This window comes from Hylobates moloch, unplaced genomic scaffold, assembly GCF_009828535.3.
Source record: "Hylobates moloch isolate HMO894 unplaced genomic scaffold, HMol_V3 SCAFFOLD_18, whole genome shotgun sequence".
In the NCBI taxonomy this organism is placed as follows: Eukaryota; Metazoa; Chordata; class Mammalia; order Primates; family Hylobatidae; genus Hylobates; species Hylobates moloch.
Window position 1 is genome coordinate 69780761 of NW_026652293.1, and position 16493 is coordinate 69797253.

At 41.3% G+C, this 16493-nt stretch overlaps 1 protein-coding gene across 1 annotated transcript in view; it reads left to right on the plus strand.

Moving 5' to 3' along the window:
* RYR2 (ryanodine receptor 2) overlaps positions 1–16493 on the plus strand; it is a 799701-nt gene that overhangs the window by 170016 nt on the left and 613192 nt on the right. The window lies entirely within an intron of this gene.

The window sequence follows — 16493 nt, forward strand, 5'->3', positions numbered from 1 at the left end:
ATGCTTTTGGCTGTAAGTAAGAGATGCTTATTTCCATTTCCAAATGCCTCATCCCAAAAGCAATTTATCAACATAAGTCCAGACGTGGAGCCAGTCAAGAGGTAGCGGCTGACCCACGTGATCCATCTTTCTACTCTTCTTATACTTGATTTTTTTTTTTGAGCTGGAGTCTACTCTGTCACCCAGGCTGGAGTGCAGTGCTGCAATCTTGGCTCACCACACCTCTGCTTCCTGGGTTCAAGTGATTCTCCTGCCTCAGCCTCCCAAGTAGCTGGGATTATAGGCCTGTGCCACCACGCCTGGCTAATTTTTTTTTTCTTGTATTTTTAGTAGAGATGGGGTTTCACCATGTTGGCCAGGCTGGTCTCGAACTCCTGACCTCAAGTGATCCGCCTGCCTTGGTCTCCAAAAGTGCTGTGATTACAGGCATGAGCCACTGTGCCTGGCCTATACTTTATGTTAATCCATCTATTCACTGATAATAGGACGGCTGCAGGACTTTCATGTATCCCATTCAGATGTGTCAATGTCTGGAGGCCATTGTGGCTCCATTTCTTCTTGTGGCTGTTTCTCAGAGGAGAGGAACATTTTTCCAGAACCCCCTTGCCCCAGGAGACTTCTACTTAAGTCTTATTAACCAGAGTTTGGTCAAATGCCTGTTTCTGAAATAATTACTAACAAAGTAAAAATAACCTCTACAAATCAGGGTGTGATAGCTTCCCTTGGGGCACGTGGCTGCCTTGGGGAGGAATGAGTACTGCACAAACCTGAGATCCTGCTAGAAAGGAAGAAGGAGGGAAAGGATATTAATCTCGAAGACTTAATTCCCTCCTGGATAAGTGGAGATGATAACACTTTCCTAACATGGTTGTCTAATGAGATAGCTACTGAAATCCAGCATCAGAACAAGGGATTACCATAAATTTGAAGGTGTGTAAAACCAGGTGCCACAGCCTGGCCCCTGCTTAGGCTTAGTTACTTAAAGCTGTGCAATTTAAAGCAATTTTGGAATCTCCCCTTTTCATTTACTTCACAACTGTCTTTTGAGAACCTATCATGTGGCAGGCGCTGTGCCAGGAATGACATTCAGGACATACCTGTCATTTGCATGCAAGTACTATTAGCTGTGATTACTTGGTGCATAGTATGTTTGATTGGTTATGTATTGATTACTGAACAGCTACTCTGATGGCCAGTTTTAGGTGTCAACTTGATTGGATTGAAGGATGCCTAGATGGCTGGTGAAGCATTGTTTCTGGATGTGTCTGTGAGGGTGTTTCCAGAAGAGATTGACGTGAGAGTCAGAGGACTCTCAATGTGCATGGTGGGCACCATCTGTCTGGCTGGAAGCCCAGCTGGGACAATAGGCAGATGAAAGGGGGATTCACTCTCTCTGCTTTCTGTCTCCCTTCTGAGCAGGTCACTTTTTCTCCTCCTGCCTTTGGACATCCCAGTCCAGTTTCTTTGGCATTTGGACTCTGGGACTTTTACCAGCGGCCTCCTGGGGGCTCTCAGGCCTGACTGGTGGTGTACTGTTGGCTGCCTTTCTTCTGAGGCTGCCAGATTTACACTGAGCTATGCTACTGGCTTTGAGCCATGTTAGCGTCTTCTCTGATTCTCTAGCTTGCAGTCAGCCTGTCATAGGACTTCTCTGCTTCTGTGGTCCTGTGAGCCAATTCCTCCCAGTCATCCCCCTCCATATATACCATATAGGTTCTGTTTCTCTGGAGACACCTGACTGATACACCTACTATGTTTCACTCTGTATTATCCATCTTGCGTGCATCATCTCTGATCCTCACAAAACCTTTTCAGAGTAGATTATTTTACAATTGAGGAAATGCGTGTAACAATGTCAAATACATATTATTATCAGGAAGTAGTGGTTGGGGGAAAACCCCTCAGAATTAGAAAATATTCTTGCTGTTTTGAAGGAGTCCAGTATGTCAAAGTCTACCTGCCTCTTTCTTTAATAAATACTGGGAGGCTGAGGTGGGCAGATCACTTGAGGTCAGGAATTTGAAACCAGCCTGACCAACATGGTGAAACCCCATCTCTGCTAAAAATAATAATAATAAAAAATTAGCTGGGCGTGGTGGTGGGTGCCTGTAATCCCAGCTACTCGGGAGGCTGAGGCAGGAGAATGGCTTGAACCCTGGAGGTGGAGGTTGCAGTGAGCTGAGATCGCACCAGTGCACTCCAGCCTGGGTGACAGAGTGAGATTCTGTCTCAAAACAAAAAACAAAAAACAAACAAAAAAAACAAAACCCAAAAGACAAAACAACAACAACAAATTGGGGATAGGTCTGTTTGTCTTATAAGTTTGTAGCCAAAGTATCTCATATGTTTATATTTTTGAAAATCCATTTTGTTCCTGGAATATGTTAATTTATTGATATTTTAGTCAGTAAAAGACTTGCATGGAAAACATTGATTAGATGAAACACTGAAACAGCTAAACCTGGCTTCCACTTGTTTAAGACATCAAGCTATTTAAAGGTCAGCTGGATGCTTTAACTTATGAAATGCGTAAGCAGAGGAGTGATTTTCTGAAGAAAGTCGTTTATATTAGAAATGATGATTTATTTAACTGTGTTTTGGTCACAAGCATGACATTTCGAACACAATAAACTTTATAGATATTAAGATCATTGGGAAAGATTTATTTTAAAAAGAGAGGGATATGAAAACACGGAGAAATTTCAAGACATCGCAAACATTTTGTTAATAACACCTGTATTTGACTTAGTCACATGTATTGCAAATTAAGAAGAAAAATTGTTTTACCATTTCCTTTATTAGCTAAATTCAGAAGTCGAGTTAGTAGCTAGGTTCATACCCGCTTCTTTGTTTAAAGTGCTTGTATTCTATTTAGTAAGAAGGGACATGGTTTTATCTCTTTATCAAGGGCTCACTGAAGTAGTATATTCTGGGTGGTGATCAACACAGATTTCTTTTCCATGTCAGAGGGTCAAGCTGGACCTTTCAGCCTGGCCCTAGGGAAGGTTGTGTTGGCATTTTCCATTTTTGTAAGTGACATCATAGTCTTTCAACTGAATGGCTAGTGACTGTGTCCTATTTTTTTTTTAAGACAGAAATATGTGAAATTTAAGGAACAGCTTTCTCTACAGCTGATGATGTGGGAGGTTTGTGAATAACTGTTGGCAGGTCCTATGAAGAGGAGGAGCTAGTGTTTCATGGGGACCTGAGCACATGTTTTTATCCTGGGAATATTGCATTTGTGTGATATCTTCTCTTTCAGAATGTATCAAATTGGAAGCTTGGGTTGGGCACGGTGGCTCATGCCTGTAATCCCAGCACTTTGGGAGGCTGAGGTGGGCGGATCATGAGGTCAGGAGATTGAGACCATCCTGGCTAACACGGTGAAACCCCATCTCTACTAAAATACAAAAAATTAGCTGGGTGTGGTGGCGGGCGCCTGTAGTCCCAGCTACTAGGGAGGCTGAGGCAGGAGAATGGCGTGAACCTGGGAGGCAGAGCTTGCAGTGAGCCGAGATCGTGCCACTGCATTCCAGCCTGGGCCACAGAGTGAGACTCTATCACAAAAAAAAGGAAGCTTGGGGCCAGTGGACTTGTTGGTGCGTATTAAATGGGTTAGAGAGACATGTTCTTAATGTTATGGCTCTTCAAACATACTCCAAACCTCTCCTATTTGACCAGCCAGAATCTTACGTTATTAGTGTTGCTAACCCCTCTTTCCCTATATTTTTGATAGTACACTGGAAAGAAATGTCTGTCTGTCTTGAGGTTTTCAGTCTTTATTTAAGGTTGTGACGATACCTGCAACATAGACAAAAGCTAGGATTTTAGATTGGGGGAAATTTCCTACTAGTAGTCCTGTAGTGCCAGCATTTTCTAACCCCAAATTTATGTTTCTTCTTCATATTACTGTTTTAAATATTCTGTATTGGCTGGGCGTAGTGGCTCATGCCTGTAATCCCAGCACTTTGGGAGGCCAAAGTGGGAGGATCACTTGAGGTCAGAAGTTCAAGACCAGCCTGACCAACATGGAGAAGCCCTGTCTCTACTAAAAATACAAAATTATCCAGGCGTGGTGGCACATGCTTGTAATCCCAACTACTCAGGGGGCTGAGGCAGGAGAATCGCTTGAACCCAGGAGGCAGAGGTTGTGGTGAGCCAAGATCATGCCTTTGCACTCCAGCCTGGGCAACAAGAGTGAAACTCTGTCTCAAAACAAAACAAAACAACAGCAACAAAACAACCTCTGTATTGTTCTGTGATAGGTGGGCAGGCACTTGTGTTACTCTGTAATACTGTCTTAGTCCATTTTCTGATGTTATGACAGAATACCAAATTGAAAGAACAGATATTTATTTATCATAGTTCTCAAGGCTGGGATGTCCAGGATCAAGGTACTGGCATCTGGTAAGGGTCTTCTTGCTGTGTCCTCACATGGCTGAAGGTGGGCAAGAGACATGAAGCCTCTTTTACAAGAGCCTTAATTCCATTCATGAGGGAAGAACACTCATGGCTGATTTCTTCTTAAAGGCTTCACCTTTTAATACCATCACATTGGTAAAATACATGAATTTTGGAGAGGATACATTTAAACCATAGCATTAAATTAAGGCATAAAATCAATTTTGGTTGCTTATGACAAAGATCTCTGACAACCTAACTTTATTCCTGTAGTTGGTATTTTAGCTGTAGGCAGATTTGGTCAATTAAAATGCAATCTTGTGAACCACATGACAAAATTTTCTTTCTTCTTTTTTTTTAAAGGTATGTAATAGAGGGAGAGAACTCACTAGTCCCAGGCCATAAAAACTCTGGGCAAAGGATGTGTGACTTTTCTTCTGTCAACCAGAAATTGTATGGCCACACCACAGTTTGTCCAACCAGTCTGTTGGACAGTTTATACATCAGAAATTTGAAGAGCAGGTCTGAGTAATTATTGACATGAAAAACAAAAATAGAAACACAAAGCACTTCTAAAATATGTGTGCCAAAGGAGTGCACTTCCAGAATTTTCTCCTTCTGGTCTGTAAGGCAAAACTTTTTCAGCTGACAGTGCCCACAATGGACAAGTGTGAGTCATTTTCCTACAATTTTTAAATTATTGTTAGTCCATTATTCTTAGGGTTCTACTGTAGATGCGAATTTAGAGAATGGAATCTAACTCATCATGGATGATTTCCTTTTTGCAAAGCATCTTGTGGGACAAGATAATAGTATTAATAACAAGAGAAATGGTAATACAGTTGACCCCTTGAGCAACATATGTTTGAACTCCTTGGGTCCACTTATACATGGAATTTTTTCAATGAATATATAGGAAACTTTTTTGGGGATTTATGATAATTTGAAAAAAACCTCACAGACGAACTGCATAGTCTAGAAGTATCAAGAAAAAAATAAGGATGGTATATCATGAGTGCATAAAATATATGTAGATCCTAGTCTATTTATGTGTTAATCAACTGTTTATGTTATACCAACTGTTTAGTTGGCAAGGTTTCCAGGCAACAGTAGGTTATTTTTAGTTAAGGTTTTGAAAAGTCAAAAGTTATATGCAGATTTTTGACTGTGCAGGGGGTCTATACCCCAACCCCCATGTCATTCAAAGGACAACTCTATTAGTAATGGTAATAGCTATTAGTAATAGCTAACATTTATTTAGCTTATAATGTCCAGGTACTGTTCTAGAGTCTCTACATATGTTAATAATTATGACTTACAGGCTGGGCACAGTGGCTCATACCTATAATCTCAGTACCGTGGGAGGCCGAGGCAGGAGGATTGCTTGAGACCAATAGATCAAGACCAGCCTGGGCAACATAGTGAGATTCCATCTTTATAAAAACATTAAAAAAAAAGTTAGGTATGGTGATACACACCTATAGACCTAGCTACTAGAGGGGCTGAGGTGGGAAGATCACTTGATCCCAGGAGTTGGAGGCTGCAGTGAACCATGATCATGCCATTGAACTCCAGTCTGGGTGACAGAGCAAGACTGTCATTTACAAAAAAAATTATAAGTTACTATTTTCATCCCCACTTTACAGGGAGGAAACCGAGGCCCAGGAAGGTTAAGAAATTTGCCCACAATTTATAGTTGGCAGAGAGGGATTTGAACATTACTTTCTTATTTCAGATTGTTTTGCTTTTTAAAAAATGCTGTTTTTCCCAAGGTTCTGATCATTTCAGAAGGTTTGTTTTCTGTTGCATAACTATGAGAGCTCAATTTTTGGTTGAATTCTTTCAAGTGGCATCAGTATTTTGGAGTCTGAGTAGGCCAGGTGAACAACATCTATTTTCTTGCCTAGGTTCTGAAGAACTTGGGAAATAAAAGAGGAAGGCAGATAAAAGATTAAAATATCAAATTTATTATCGACAGAGTGCTTGTTCTTGGGAACTGTCCCCGAGAGGAAGAAAGTTGAGGATGCCCACCTGTATTCGTCCATTTTCATGCTGCTCATAAAGAGATGCCCAAGACTGGGCAATTTATAAAGAAAAGAAGGTTTAATGGACTCAAATTCCACATGGCAGAGGGTGAAAGGCACATCTTACATGGCGGCAGACAAGAGAGAATGAGGGCCAAGTGAAAGGAGTTTTGCCTTATAAAACCTTCAGATCTTGTGAGACTTAGTCACTACCGTGAGAACAGTGTGGGGGAAACCGCCCCCATGATTCAGTTATGTGGGTCCCTCCCACAACACGTGAGAATTATGGGAGCTACAATTCAAGATGAAAGTTGGGTGGAGACACAGCCAGACCCTATCACCACCTATTTCTAGATTTACCAATCAGCTAAGTTAAGCCATCTCCTGGGAGTAGAGGGAGTAGAGCCATCTCCTGGGGGTAGAATGGCCCAGAAAGAGCCATGGAGTGGGTGGTTAGAGGGAATTCTTCTTACTGGACACCAGAAGAGTGTTAAAAGGGATCCCCTGTAGGCCGGGCATGGTGGCTTACGCCTGTAATCCCAGCACTTTGGGAGGCCAAGGAAGGCAGATTACTAGATCAGGAGTTTGAGACCAGCCTGACCAATATGGTGAAACCCTGTCTCTACTAGAAATACAAAAATTAGCTGGGCGTGGTGGCACATGCCTGTAATCCCAGCTACTCAGGAGGCTGAGGCAGGAGAATCGCTTGAACTGGGGAGGTGGAGGTTGCAGTGAGCAGAGATTGTGCCACTGCGCTCCAGCCTGGGCGACAGAGTGAGACTCCATCTCAAAAACAAGACAAAACAAAACAAAAAACAAAAAACAAAAAACTTTTTTTTTTTAAAGGTATCCCCTTTAACATTAGCATTATGTGTTGTCTGGAATCGAGTGAAAAGTTCACATTTCTGTTAGAACGTGGAACGGAGGGGTTGATGATGTGCAGGAATAGTTTGCTGGCTCAGTGGGAAAATTGCATGTTATTAGAAATATAGTTGGATTCCTCTCCTGAGTTCATGCGAAATTGCCGCGTATTTCGCCTCTCACTGATTGCTGGAATTTAAAAATGCATTCCTCTGGACCAAGGTACTTGTGTTTCCTTTCCATGTCTTTGAAGTGCTTTTCTCCCCCTTAAGTTGTCAATGGTGTGGCGAACATGTTTTTGTTACTGACAGTGTGGCCAATTATTGTGTTCTAGAAGGCATTGTTGTCTCTGAGAATGTTACATGATATGAGTAGCAAGTCTGTTTATTCAGAAAAACACCTCAGATCTCAAACCAATTTAGAGAGCTCAGAAAGCAGTACTTGGAGAGACATTTCCGAGAGATAGCTTAGTACATCATCAGAGTTCTTATTCCTGATTCTAAGGGCCATTTAAGCATGTGTCACACTGGACTGCTAGTTGGCCACATAGAAAGGAAGTGATTGGTGGTGAAATCTGTGGTACTTAAAAGCTCTGACAGTGTAGGAGGCCAGATTTCAATTTCTAGAAGTGTCATTTTAGAATGGAGTAGGGAAGGCATATATGTCACAGAGTGGTTTTTTTGTTTGTTTGTTTTGAGACAGTCTCACTCTGTCACCCAGGCTGGAGTGTAGTGGTGCGATCTCGGCTCACTGCAACCTCCGCCTCCCAGGTTCAAGCAATTCTCCAGCCTCAGCCTCCCAAGCAGCTGGGGTTACAGGCATACACCACTACGCCTGGCTAATTTTTGTATTTTTAGTAGAGATCTGGTTTCACCATGTTGGCCAGGCTGGTCTCAAACTCTTGGGCTAAAGCCATCTGCCCGCTTCGGCCTCCCAAAGTGCTGGGATTACAGATGTGAGCCCCTGTGCCTGGCCTGTCACATAGTGTATAATGACAGTTACACGTAGAGATCGAAAAATGTTGATCAAAGGGCACAAAGCTTTAGTTAGACAGGAGGAATGAGTTCCTATTATACAGCATGGTGACTCTAGTTAATAATTATTGTATACTTAAAAATTGCTAAGAGAGTAGGTTTTATATGTCCCTACCACAAAAAAAAAAGGTTGATTATGGGAAGTTATGACTATGCTAATTAGCTTGACTTAATTTCACAATGTATACATATATGGAAGTATCATGTTGTACAGTTTTTGTTTGTGAATTATGTCTTTGTCGTGAAAGCAGCCATAGTCTATGCTACAGGTATGGGTGTGGCTGTGTTTTGATAAAAATTTATTTACAAAATAGGAGGAGGGGTAGACTCAGTTTGCTGATGTGTCAAAGTAAGTTTTGTTCAAAACTGTTTCATCATAACATCTGTAAGAAAAAAATGAAATGGATTCTTGGCCAGGGCCAGTGCCTGGGTGGAGTTTGCATATTCACCCCATGTCTGCATGGGTTTTCTCTGGGCACTCCATAGAGTGCACTTCCTCTCATAGCCCAAAGCTGTGCACATGGCATTCACTGGCATGTCCAGATGTTCCCAGTGTGAGTGTGGATGTGGGTGTGAGCGTGCCCTGTGACGGGACGGTGGCCTGCCCAGGGCAGGTTCTTGCGTGACGCCCTGAGCTGCTGGGTTGGAATCCAGCCACTTACAACCCTGCACTGGAATAACTGGGTAATTATCTTACTTTTTTATTAATCTTTCTTAAATAAATGTGTAGCTCACATTTATTTTGATGTTGAGTAGTAGAAGTGTTTTGGTCCTTATTTAGAAGCTTGGTGGTGTTTTTGGATCAGAAATGTGCTGTAAGAACTTAACTCTTGTTTTTTTTTTTTTTTTTTTTTTTTGATTTTTTATTTCCATAGGTTTTGGGAGAACAGGTGGCATTTGGTTACAAGAATAAGGTCTTTAGTGGTGACTTGTGAGATTTTGGTGCACCCATCACCCGAGCAACATACACTGAACACAATTTGTAGTCTCCTATCCCTCACCCTCTTCCCACCCTTTCCCCACAAGTCCCCAAAGTCCACTGTGTCGTTCTTATCCCTTTGCATCCTCATAGCTTAGCTCTCACTTGTGGGTGAGAACATATGATGTTTGCTTTTTTATTCCTGAGTTACTTCACTTAGGATAATAGTCTCCACTTCCATCCAGGTTTCTGCAAATGCCATTAATTCATTCCTTTTAATGGCTGAGAAGTATTCCATCATATATATATCTTACAGTTTCTTTATCCATTCTTTGATTGATGGGCATTTGGGCTGGTTCCACATTTTTGCAATTTTGAATTGTGCTGCTATTAACATGCATGTGCAAGTATCTTTTTCGTATAGTGACTTCTTTTCCTCTGGGAACTTAACTCTCGTTTCTATCAATCATCCTGTGGTAAAACTGGTTTCCTTATAGGTCCTTTCCTTTAAGGTCGCAGTTTCCAAGAACCTATGGACAACATTGAAGATTTGCTGTACATGTAATAAACAACATAGCATGCTGATTAAGAACATGAACTGTGAGGTTAGACCACCTGGGTTTGAATCTCTGCAGCTTCCTTCTGTATGACCTTGAGCAAACGATTTAACCTTTCTGTGCCTTGCTTTCTCATCTGTAACATGAAATAATAAAAAACCTTCCTCATAAGGGGGAAAAAAAAGAGTAAGAACCTGCACTGTTCAAAATTTAAATTAAGTGTTATCAGATGCCCATTGCCAAATTCTCTTCTTTTTCATGGTTTGTGAATGCTAGTTGGTGTGTAGCTTGACCTAGAAGCTTTGGGTGACGTGAAAAAAAATAGGAAGAAAAATAGTGACAGCTAACATTATGCACCTATGATGCACCAAGAACTGTGGGAAGTATCCTCTATCATTGCTTCATTTCACTCCAGGAGGTAGGGACCATTCCGCAGATGTGGAAGCTGAGGCCTGTGGTGGAGCTCCTTTCCCGTGGTCTCACACTAAATGGGGATAGACTGCAGACCTAGCCCTGTGGACCAGCTGTAGCATCTTCTTCAGGAAAGGAGAGAGAGTGGGCAGTGCTTTGCTTACCTGATTTCAATCTGGTTGAGGGGATAAACCTGGAAAAATACTTAAATGCCTATATTAACACACGAAAAAAAGAAAGTATTCTGCAGGAGAAATGTAGCACTTTGTGGCCTTTTATGCATGGTGGGGATGGGTGGTTTGCTGTTAGTATTATAGTTTTTCACCTTTTGGGTTTCATTATGTTTGCACCAGTGAGGCTTGTCCTTTAATATTACTTGAATGAAAGACGTTGGTTGAAGGTCTGTGCCCAAGGGCTGGTTTCCTGCTGCCCCAGCACAGCTTCTGGTGACCCGGTAGTGATCCTATGATGGGGAAAGTTGGAAGGCTGTAAACATCCCAGAGTTCCTGTTGGTACATTGAATTCATTGCTTGGTGACCCGGAAGTGACCCTATAATGGGGAAAGCTGGAAGGCTGTAAACATCCCAGAGTTCCTGTCGGGGCATTGAGTTCATTGCCATCCTGATGCTCCACAGACTAGGACTAAAGTGGCTGCTGGGGTGGGGAAGGTGGCATTGGTGCCAGTTAGCATACTTCTCAGGATTCATGTGCTGACAGGTGTTTATCTTTTCTTGATCAAAACACAACAGAATAAAAACCAGAGGGCTTTAAACTGAAGTATATCATGCTCTTACTGTAAGCTCAAGGACACTGCATCTCCATGGGTTCTGAACATAAGATCTCCCACCATCGCTGCATCCACTCAGACTCCAGCACCTGATGACCTTGTTGGAGTTGGAGAGATTTCTCTCTCAGCATCATCTCTGTGTGCTCATATATAATGTTAGGCTAAGAAGATAGCCCTCCTTTTTTCTGTATAGAGCTTTGCCATTTGTTTCCACAATGCAATCTAGATTATTTCTTTAGTGCCCTCATACGTGTTTTCCATTTTAAAGGTGGATAAAATGTGGAAATAGTACATTACCCTAAGAAAAATAACTAAAATTAATCATAAAAGCAACTGTCTTGTATTTATACTGGAAGAAGGACAGAATTAAAAACAACCAACTAACAAAAGAAAACCAAAATTGTTGCTCAGATAGGCAAAGAGAGGGGAAATGTAACTGTAATGACAGATTCAATTTCTTTAAAAATAAATGTTACCAGTATTAGCCCTAATGCTATTTTATTTGCTTAGAGGAGAATGCTGCATTAAACTTCACCTTTATATGCCACTATTATAGGTCTAGATTTGTTATCAAATCACTTCCTGGAAAATAGACAAAGCAATACCTAACAATCACTTGAAATGAATAATCAGATCTCTCAAAATTAAACTACTTTTTTTTTCAAATCAAGATAATTGTAAAGAATTGACATTGAAAGTAGAGACAGCTTTTGTAGTATTGTGTTTTTCAAGAAACTAGATTATCTTTTTACCAAATGCAGACTTAGCTCTTCCCCTGATAGTTGTCCTAATAGAACTCAGTTGTATACTGGGAATGTTTTTATTTTTAAAATGATACTCCTGGCTGGGTACGGTGGCTCACGCCTGTAATCCCCGCACTTTGGGAGGCCTTGAATGTATCACCTGAGGTCAGGAGTTCAAGACCAGCCTAGCCAACATGGCAAAAACCCATCTAAAAACCCCTCTACTAAAAATACAAAAATTAGGCAGGTGTGGTGGCACATGCCTGTAATCCCAGCTACTCGGGAAGCTAAGACAGGAGAACTGTTTTGAGTCCAGGAGGTGGGGCTTGCAGTGAGCTGAGATCGCTCCACTGCATTCCAGCCTGGGTGATAGAGTGAGACTCTGTCTCAAAAAAAAAAGATACTCCTCAAATTATGACTACTTGTAATTTGGAGTATGGTCGCTTTTTCCTGTGCACAAGTTAAATCTTTGATAATCTTAAGAAGAGCATGGTTTTAGCCTGGAGTGAGGATTATGAAATTTGTTTCTGTAGCCAATTGAATTGTTTTGTTTCTAAGTGGTTGTATATCAAGGAATATGAAATAACTATCTCTGTCATTTTCGTGTGTCTGTTTTTCCCCACTTATTTTTTAAGCCAGTTAAATGCCCTGCTGAATGAGAGTGGGGGGGAGGAAGTGGGGGTGAAATGAATGCTTTTTAGAACTTCCTCAACACATTTAGTTCTTTTCATTCATTCTTTTTTTAAATAGAGATAGCGTCTTTTTTTTTCTCTCTCTCTTTTTTTTTCTAAATAGAGATAGAGTCTTGCTATGTTGCCCAGACTGGTCTTGAATTCCTGGGCTCAAGCGATCCTCCTGCCTCTGCCTCCCAAATAGCTGGAAATACAGGCGCACACTACTGCACCCATCTTTTAGCTCTTGTTTGCTAGATGTATATGGGGCTATGATGGAGAGTCCAGCATTAGCAGTAGAGGGTAGACATGGCTTATTAAAATAATAGTCAAGCCTTGCTTGGATTTTGTTTTACCCACATCAGCACCCCTTGAGACTAAAACTTTTTGTAAATCTCTCTGTAAAACAGGATTATGAATATAGAACATGCTTTATTATGTTCTCTGATGAGAATTGTATGTGGATTTAGAGGAATCCCCAGCCAGGCAGTCTGGACTCAGTGGCCAGTAGGGGGCGGCTTATGTTTATCACACTGTGGTCATGGCCTAAGCAAGTAGCAAGCCTTTTCCACTTCCCCACTCCCACCCGATCTTGTTCCACATTGCTTCTTCAAAGGAGGGGCAGCATGGATATCTCCTCTTTGCCATGAACGAGGGTGGTGATAGACAAACCACCACTTAGCATCTCTGGGACTTCTGTGGACAATTGCTGTGATGTATAGGTGCCAAATAAGATGAGGTCTTCCCACTACTGACCCAGTATTCTTTAGCGTTTTTCTAGTGAATTAATTTTAGGTAGCAACTTCCTTATTCTACGTGAGAAAATGTGAACAGAGGAGTGATATTGTAAAATACATACTTGGTCTTCAATCTCTTTTTCTGGTATATAACTCCTAAAATCCTTAGAATCTCCAAAGTGAGGTCTTTTGTAGGCTAATGAACTGATCGATGGCTTGCAGAACCTAGGTAGCTTCAGAATTAGTTCTGGTCACTTGAAAGACCCAGGCAGGAAAAGAGGGTTGAGATTTTCAGCCCCACCCCAACACCCCGGGGATGGGGAGAGGGTCTGAAGGTTAAGTTGATCACTCATTTCCAATGGTTTAATCAATCATGCCAACATAAGGAAGCCTCCATAAAAACCCAAAAGGACAAGGTTCAGACAGTTTCTGGATGGGGCTGAACATGGGGGAGTGGAAGTTTCTGAAGAGTGACATACCTGAGTATCAGATGGAACCTCCTTGTACCTTCCCTCATACCTCACCCTATGCATCTCTTTATCTGTATCCTTTGCAGTATCTTTTAAAATAAACCAGTAAATATAAGTAGGTGTTTCTCTGAGTTCCGTGAGCCACTCTAGCAAATTAATCAAACCCAAGGAGAGGGTTATGCTCCAGGTCATCGCAACTTGAAGCTAGCCTGTTAGAAGTTCCCAAGGCCCTACGTCTGGACTGGTTACTGGTGAGAAGTGGGGAGCAGTCTTAGGAGACTGAGCCCTTAACCGGGGAATCTGAGGCCATCTCCAGGTAAATAGCATTGGAATTGAATAGGAGGACAACCAGCTGGTGTCTGCTGCAGAACTGATTGCTTGCCTGGTGTGTGGGGAGAAACCCTCACATATTTGGTCACAGAAGTCTTCTGTGTTAATGATTTGTGTGGTATCAGAGCAGAAGGAAAATCAAGTTTGAGTTTTTCCTCATTCAAGAGGACAGAAAGATTTTGAATGCTGGAATGATAGGAAATTATGCTTGAATGTGTCTCAACATGGAAGGCATTTTTGTTGACTGCATCACCCACGGGATGTTAGCAGTAAGCTATGCATAAATGGTATTTTTATCAGCTTTGCACAGAACGATAGGATATATAGAGAGAAAACCAGGAAGCCTACAGAAAAAGAGTGTGAAGATTGAAGAAACACCACCTTCACTTAGGCAGGGCACCTGTGTTAAGAGAAAATACCCTGAGATAATTCCTATGTTCCAACGAATACTGTAAATTAGTGTTTGGTAAGTATCTGTGTTTGCATTCATTTTTATGCCTAAAAAGGTGTTTATACTGCGAGAAACACATTGCTGAATTGGAATTGAGGCTGTTTTTAGAAGATCATAGATTGCTTTTTCCTTCTTGCAGTTTCTCCTTGTACAATCTCAACTACATCAGTTGAACAAAACTTTGTGTTATTTTGGGGAGAGGAGACATTTATGATGTAGATGATCATTTTAGGTGGATAGCTTTTTTCTTTTCTTCTTGATCTTATCCAGTAATTTTATAATAGTTCTTGATGGACCCTTTTTAGGTGACTTTTTATACTCTGTTTTTCTTGGGTGAATTGTGGTGAATGTTTACTCCATTTTTGTGCATGTTACGTGGCTAGAACTTAGCATATGCATGTCCGTCAAGAGTCATGGCTACTAGTTTTGCTATTCCCAGCTTGGTAGTCTTATTGTTATTTTGAGATGGAGTCTTGCTCTGTCACCCAGGCTGGGGTGCACTGGTGCGATCTCAGCTCACTGCAGTCTCCTCCTCCTGGGTTCAAGGGATTCTCCTGCCTCAGCCTCCTGAGTAGCTGGGATTACAGGCACGCACCACCACACCCAGCTGGGATGACAGGGGCACACCACCATGCCTGGCTAATTTTGTATTTTTTTTTTTTGTAGGGATGGGGTTTTGCCATGTTGCCCAGGCTGGTCTTGAACTTGTTGTTTTGAATGACCCATCCACCTTGGCCTCCCAAAGTGCTGGGATTACAGGTGTGAGCCACTGCACCCAGCTGACAATGTCTTGAAATTAGTCAAGGGTCAAATTTTCTAGGACCTGTAAGATACTGGGTCTACTGGTCAGAGCAAGAGACATATACACGAAATACTGTTTAACCAACCTCAGGGAACTCACATGGAGCATGTGTTTTCCTTGATTATTAGATTATTATGTCCTGAAGTAATTTGACCAAAGAACAAATCCTTTATTCTTCAGCAAGAATCAAGTCTCTCCCATGCCATTGCACCTTTTCTCCTACAGACACAAATTCTTAGATAACAAGGTCATGGAATCATAAGAAGTGGAGGGAACCTTGGAAAGAAACCCTTGAATCTTCCTCTATCATCCCCCACTACTCCTTTATCAACCCTTTGGCTGTGTCTAGACCGAATTCATAATATTTCCCAGAATGTGCTTTTGGCTACTAGCAAATTATGGCATTTCATATCTTTATGAAATCTTTTACATACAAAGTCTATGAAATATGCAAGAGTTTACATCTAAAGTATCTGTTTGGTGGGAGTTGGCGTGTCATTGAATCTCAGGTGTTAAAATACGTTTTTATATACTCCATGTTGGAATGATACAAAGTTTGTTAACTGAGGGAATGAGTTAAAATATGTAAATTGAAATGTTGCAAATATGCTCATAATTGTAAAATTTCTTTTTGTTATGATTATTAAGCAGGTGGCAGATGGAAGGATAATATTCCACACATTAGAAAATATTTGTAGATAGTTGATAAATTTTGCTTAGATATGTAGAAATTAAGGTATCATACTTTTTTAAATTGTTCTTTCATTCAGCAACATTTTGGGGTTGCTATTTTCCAAGGATTTCAGTAAATGTAGGGGATTCAAAGTTGTATGTGGCTTCTGTCATCAAGAAGCTTACAGTTCTGTGATTTTTTTTTTAATGCCCAAGAATGTAGTTAATTTTTAAAGTAGCTAATGGATGGTGTGGAAAATGTGCCCTCTATTCTTAATGATAGAAGTCTTTAAAAGCACTGATGTAGTAGCCCCACCCTGGGGTTCAGGGTCCACTTGGTGTCCCTTTGAAGGGTCTTGATTCAGAAGCCCAGGCCTCTTCTCCACACTTCCGACTGATTGTTGAAGGAGTAAGTTTTGCTGATTGATGTCTTCTCTCCAGTTCTTCTGTATTGACTTTTCCTCTGTGTATAGTATTTGCAGAAGAGTCGAAAACATTCTAAATCACTGTGATTTAATAAGAGGAACTTGGCTGATTTTAGCTGAAGGCCCTTGTCAGGCCCTTGAGGTCGGATCTAGCCTTTCCCCAGTTGCTCTCTCCTGTTCACTGCTGCACAGCTGTTA